Here is a 6,950-nt window from a genome sequence, read left to right on the forward strand (position 1 = left end):
CCCCACTTCCTTGGTCATTTGCTTGCTGCGTTTGTACGGATGTGTCATACACATGTGTGTTGTAGACAGGTGTGCCTGTTTTGTGTGTGTTGTGTGTGTGCATGTGTGCTGTATATGTGTGTGGAAGGTCGTGTGTATGTACATACGTATGTATTGTATATGTGTGTGTGTGGGTATGTGTTGTGTGTATATGTCATATGTACGTGTAGGGTCGGGCTTGCCCAGTGGCTCAGGCGTAAAGAACTTAACCTGCAATGCAGGAGATGGGGGATTGATTCCTGGGTTGGGGAAGATCCCTGGAGGAGGGCCTGGCAATCCACTCCAATATTCTTGCCTGGAGAATCCCCATGGACAGAGGAGCCTGGAGGGCTACAGTCCATGGGGTTGCAAAGAGTTGGACATGACCGAAGCGACTCAGCACATACACACACACGTAGGGTTGCGTGTGTGTTTATGGTGTATATGTGTGTGTGTAGGTATGTGTTGTATGTGTGGGCTGTGTGTGTGTGTATACAGGTAGACTGTGTTGTATATGTGTGTAGGTGTGTGATGCATGTATCTGTGTGTAGATATGTGCATTAGACACATGCACGTGTATGTATAGGTAGGTATTGCTGTATATGTGTGTTGCATGTGTGCACAGGTTGTGTGTGTGTTCTTGCCCTGTGGGAAGTCTGTGTGGAGCTCTCAGCAGATGCCCTCGTGTGTTGGACTGCAGCACATCAGGTGTCAGTGAGTGGACACAGCTGGGCCCTGTTTGGTTGTCAACACAACGGTGTCCTTGGCAGCATCTCGGGGGAGGAGGGGGTGCTTCCTGGCCGGGCCTCCCCTCCCCCACCATTGCTGGATGATGACCTCCCACCCCACCCCCAACTCCTACCCCTCTGGCTCATCTCACAGACTTCGCCAGGTGGCTGGCCCCACAGTGGCCTCCTCTGGCAATTGCTGTCCCAGGGCCATGCAAAGGGAGGGCCCCCCCGGTGGCAGAGGGAGGGACAAGGGTCCAGGGTGGGCCAGCAGGTGCTCAGCAGGGCCCATCCCACTGGAGGATGAACTGCAGTGTCCCCTTGCTCATGTGAGACTGGCCGCCAGCTCTGCGGGAGGCCCATCATCCAAGGGGTCCTGAGTGATGACTGCCCTCGGTGCCCCACCATGGTAGCAGGCTGGGCAGCCTCTCACCGCCCACACCCACTGTGAAGACAGCTGCAACAAAGGTTCCGATGTGACCCTGGTAGATGAGGCCCCGTGCTTCATGCCTGAGCCCTGGGTCAGTCCCACCAGAAGTACAGTTTCCAGGGAGGGGCCAGGGCCTGTGGCTCACCCATTTTTGCTGAATGGCACCCTTTGCCCTGGTCACCTCCCCCAGTGACATCCGGGCTCCTTCCTACCCAAGTGCACGCCTGGTGCAGACATCTGAATGATGTCACCCTGTGGAGTGGACATGTCCCTTCATGCAGGTCCCCAGGGCCTCCCACTGTCCCCAAGCCTTGCAGTCACTGGAACCTGGAATTCAGCCAGCCTCTGGAGCTCTGGTCACTAGCCTCCTTCAAAGCTTGTTGACACAGTCCCTACCCCTGGGGCCCCCAAGGGCCACAGAGCACATCTGGATGGTAAGCAGATGGCGGAATGCTGGTCGGGTGGACAGGAAGAGCCAGGGGTGGGGCCCAGCCACAGGGGGACTTCCTAGTACTCCAGATCCCAGCTGCACAAGAGGTGGGGGTGCTGGTGATGGAGTTGGGGGTGCTGGAAGTGGGTGGTGGGGTGTAAATGCAGGTGCTGCCAGAAAACACTTGGCTCCGTCTGGCCTTCCTGGGACAGTCCCCACCGGTGCCTTACTCCTGGGCAGTTGGGGGCAGCAAAGCTCAGGGCTGGGCCCATCAAACCCCCTCCCCCTGCCCAAGGCTGGGGGTCCCAGGAGGGGATGGCCTTGAGCTGGCTTTACTCTCGCCTCCAGCCACAGCTTTTCTGCCACAGACTGTGGAAGGGCGTGGCCTGGTGGCACCAGGATGGGGTTGGGGCCTGGCTGAAAAGGAAGGTAGACAGACCCCAGCAGTCCTGGACAGGTCCTGATCTGACCTCTCTGGCTTCCAGTGAGGGATCCTAGGGTTGGCCAGCTTAGCTTCAGGAGATGGAGGGAATAAGGAAATGACTGCAAACAGCACCTGGGCCCTGGGATACCTGCCCCTGGGGCGGCCGGGTCAGAGCTGAGGCCTGAGGGCCATCTAGTGGGTGGGGAGGGCAGAAGGGCTTTCCATTTAGAGCACCTAGGAGTACACAAGGCCCTGCTTCTTTCCAACCCTCAAGCTGCCCTCTGTGCTCTGTACACACATACACCTGTGTGCACACATGTGCACACCACCAGACATACAGACATGGATATGTGCATGAGCAAATACCTGTGCCCGATTGTGGGCACACACGTAACCCATTACAAACACACCCACCCACACAGACATGAACACATACAAATCCACACCCCTGCACAAGCACATGGGCCCTGGCCACACCGACGGCTAGTTGTAAGGTGACAGTGGTTCAAGATGGGCAAGGGTGCCTTGTCAGGAATCCTGCCTGACCCTCCAGCTGGTCAGGTGGTCTGTGTGAGGGGAAGTGGGGCTTACCTGGGAATGGGTCTTCCGTGGGCTCTGGGACATCATCTGTGACCTTTGGACAGGCAAGCTCTGAGAGGGATAGCCCCTGTGTGTTCTAAACCAGGAGGCAGGCTGTGTGCCCACAGTGGGGTCTGTACTTCTCTGGGAGTGATGTGGTTGGGAAGATGCGATCTGGGTGCCAGGACAGGGGTCTTTCCTGACATTTTGAAGGATGGTGGGGAAAGGACATTGGAGACTGTCCAAGGGCCAGCTGAGCCTGGGGCTGCCTGGGCAGTGAAGGTGGCGGCCTCCATGGCCTGGTGAGAGCTGTCCTGTGTGGGGTCAGGGACCCGAGCGTCACACCCAGCGGCCTGTCTCTGAGAGCCCCATATGGCACCACTCAACTCTCAGCTTGTTGACTCACCCTGTCACCGCCTCTCCTGTGTCCTCAGCATGCGGTCACTCTCCTAGGAGCACGTGGGTCTTTCAGATGCTATGAGTGGCCATGGGTGACCTCTGGGTAGCCACAGTTCCCATGGGTCTGCATCTTCATTCCACTCATCCACCCCCGCTGCCTCAAAGGATGGAAAGCAGGACAAGCCAGAGGGTGTTTGAACGACCTCATCCTGTGAGGGCCCTGATGGTGATGGTGCTGCCATTGCTGATATTGAAGGTGATGATGGTGGAGATGACGGTGGTGGTTATTGTTGTGGTGATGGTGACGATTTACTGAGTGAACGTGTCTGAGCTCACCCTCCAGCCACAGATGAGTAAATCAAGGCGCAGAGAGGTTAAAGAGTTCGGTGAGGCCTGAGACTGGTCGTGGCCGATGACTGAGGGTCTGACTTCCTGCCTGCTGTTATCAAGAGGCTCCTGCTCTGTCTGTTCCAGACTCAGCTCCTGTCAGGTTCCCTCTCTACCCATCAGGGTCCCGTCCCAGACCTTGGCGGCACTTGTGGCCTGGTCCCCCACAACGGACTCGGAAATGTTTGTTGAATGAAGAAAGGAAAGCGTCTAGGTGCGCCCCTCGGCTCTCACACGCTGCCGTAGAATCCTGCAGCGTCCCAGAGGCGCCCTCATGTGGTAAGTTCCAGAATTTGCAAGGGGCTGGGCACAGACCGTGTGTGTGTGTTTTGTGGAGCAGCCTGTCCTGACCTACAGAGACAATACTCACTGAGGAGAGCTGGCCCTCTGTGCTTTCTGAGCTGTGACAGGGCACAGCCTGGGGCTGGGAGTGTCCCAAGCCTGGTCTTGTTGGTCATCATTCCTGTGGGGTGCACATTGCTCACAGAGCTGGTCTTCCCCAGGGCAGGTCACAGGTCTTGGTCCCAGCTTGCGGCGCTCAGCAGGAGGGTCCAGGGTGGTCCAGCCCCAGGACAGCCCAAGTGCCCTCCTTGAGTACCTGGGGCTTCTGATGAGGCTGGGCTCCAAGGCCAGAGTGGTGTCCCACACTGGGTGGTGACCCTGGGGTGGGGAGTCAGGTGGCCCACGGGCAATTGGGGCCAGCCTGAAAGGACCTGCTGGACAAGGCTGAGGACCCGAGGCAGGGCCTGGAACCCTGTTATTGTTTGGGGAGGCTGTGTGTTTCCATCTTCCCCTGGCCCTGGGGCTCAGCTGTCATCACCCCCACCAGAGTGTCTTCAGAGCGGCTTCTCAGGGGGCCTTGCCCCGGTCACTTCTGGCCCCCATCCTCCAGCACAGTGGGCCTTGCCCTGGTCACTTCTGGCTCAAGCTCCCTGGTGGTGAGTGTTGAGGCACTGGCCCACCAGCTAGGGCAGGGAGTGGACCTGGGGAGGGCAGATACGTGCCGGTCTCTGTGTCCATTCTCGTCTAGGCTGCTGATGTCCACCAGGGAGCCAGGCAAGTCCCTATGTGGAGGTGGAGACAGCTGCAGGAATGTCAGTGGGACAAGGGGTGTATGGCCATGCCCCCACCCCCAAAATAACATGCCCCCAGCTCAGCCAAGGGGTCAGCCGAGCCTTGGTTTCCCCAGGGCTCCCTCTGTCGTCCACCCCAGGAGATGCACTGGTCTTGTTCTCTGTGCTAAGAACAGGGATGTGAAGCTGAGGAGGGAGGGATGTGCTGAGTGCAGAGCCTGCCTGAGTGTGGGGGCCCTGATTCTGTGATCTCTGCTTTGCAGCCCTGTGGGGGTGTGGAGGGGATGTGGTGGGGTGTGTGTGTATGAGAAGACCCCACCACCTCTCAGTCCCTCTGGAATGGGGGCCCCACACAGCGGCAGACCCTGCCCCCTCCCCTCTCCCTGCTGGCAAGCCCAGGGAACAGCCCTGCACCACTCCTGCTTCTCGACTGTCACTCATTGCTCTGCACCCCACCTGGCTGCCAGAAGCCCAGGGGTGAAGACTGGGCTGCCGATGAGCTGTGCTCTCAGGGTCCCTGCCAGGCCAGGAGATGACCAGGTAGACAGGTCGGAGAGCTGGGCTCCTGATCTCTGCCTTGGCAGAGGATTGCTGGGTACCTGGACCTGAGGGCACCCTGCCCTGGAGGCAGGGTCAGAACAGGGCAGAACATGTAGGGAGCATGTAGGAGGTGACTGTCTGGCCTGGGCTGACTGCTGCTTGGCCTCGCATCAGAGTGGGCTATGCTGGAGTGCCTGGGGGCGGGGGGTGCCCCAGGGGTGTCTGGAGGCTGCTGTGGACAGGCAGCATCAGACTTGGTGTTTATTAGGTTTCATTCAAAGCAGAAAAACCCTTTCCACAGGGCTGGATCCTTGGGCAGACCCATCATGGGGTAGAGGGGGTCCCTGGCCATCTGCTAGAGAGTGTCCTGGCCTGGACCCAGGCTGGTACCAGCCCCAGTGCAGGCATGTTTTGAGTACTCAAACAAGCTTGTGGTCCCCAGGGTGACTCCTTGGACCTCTGCAGGGAGTGTCCTGTGGGCCAGGCACTGGCCAGGAGCTCGGGGGCCCAGTTCTTCCCCAAGAATGGGGTCAGGGGTCCATGTGCAGGTGTGTGAGCAGGGAGGCTGAACACAGACCCGCAGGGCTCTGTGGGGTGCAGGGTGCAGGGCGCAGGCCTGGCTCTGTCCTGCAGCACGTGGCCCTCCCCGCACTGCGGCTGTCACGCAGCAGTAGCCCGGCCCGGCACCGCCAGCCCGGCAGAGGTCCTGAGAACCCCTAGCACCACGGACCTGCTGGGGGATTGGAGCTTAGGCATACTGTGACCTCAGACCTCCTTTAGGGGAGGGTTCTAGGGGGGCAGAGCCCCAAGCTTCTTCCTGAGGCCTCCCACTGGATCCTGGCCAGCCTGAGGAATATGCTGAGGTGTCCCCCACACCTGGTGAACCACTTGGAAGGTCCATTCTGGTCAGGAGCCATGGCCCCAGGAAGGGAAGTAAACAAGCAGAGAGCCCAGCCGATACCCGCTCCAGACAGCCAGGGACGTGGGGCTGCTCCCTCAGGAAGAAGGTGCAAGCTGTCCCCTGATATAGCCACAAGAGAAAGCTCAGACAGGACAAGGCCCCCGCCTCCTTCCACACCTAGCGGGGACACCCAGACCTAGGGCTACCCTGAGGCCCCTGCTGGGCTCCTCCTTCCCCCTTGACCAGAGGCCCTTGGGGATGCTGTGTGCACCCCTCACAGAGGAGGGAAGAAGGGACCAGCCGTGCTGCGCCACTGTCGGGCTGCGGTTCTCTTGGCCTTTCCTGTCCTCCAGGGGGCAGGAGATCAGAGGACCCTGTCCTAGGGCTCTGTAGTGACCCTGATGTGGTGCTGTGGGGCAGATGGAGGCCCCTGGCTCCTGTTCCCATGTCTCAGGGCTGGGCTGGAGGTGCTGAGCTGCAGGGGAGGTGTGTACCCTTGTTCTGCAGCTGCAGGGGGGTGGGGGGGGGTGGTTCGGCATGGAGGGCCCACAGCTGGAAACCCAAGTTGTTCCTTGTGTGCTGATTTTCTGCTCCCGGCCTGGAGTCTGGGGGCTGGGAGAAATGAGGGAGACCAGGGCTTCTGACCAGGCTTGGAGCCTGGCTGGAGGGGAGCATCCTCACCCGGTTAAGAGGAAACAAGCAGCCGCAGAGCCAGGCCTGGGGGCTCACCGGAGGGGAAACGGGGCACGCGGGCCTGGCCGGAGAGGACCGTCTGCCCCAGGGGTGACCCAAGATGCTGTCAGGATGGGGGCGCCTGGGGTTGAGAGGGGCACAGAAGGAGCCCAAGGCGCGCGCAGGCCAGGGTGCCAGCAGGTGGCGCTGGCTCCGAAGACAGAAAAAAAATGCCTGCAGCAAACCTGAGTGGGTGTCACTGCGGCTGCAGATGGTGGGGGAGGGGTCTCTTCTCCCCGGGGCTGCGGAGCCTCACGTGCCTCAGTCCCGCACAGTCCAGAGGGTTGGGGCGCCGCACGGTCAGGACCA

Source organism: Bison bison, unplaced genomic scaffold (genome assembly GCF_000754665.1).
Source record: "Bison bison bison isolate TAMUID 2011002044 unplaced genomic scaffold, Bison_UMD1.0 scf7180017864063, whole genome shotgun sequence".
NCBI classification, from domain to species: Eukaryota; Metazoa; Chordata; class Mammalia; order Artiodactyla; family Bovidae; genus Bison; species Bison bison.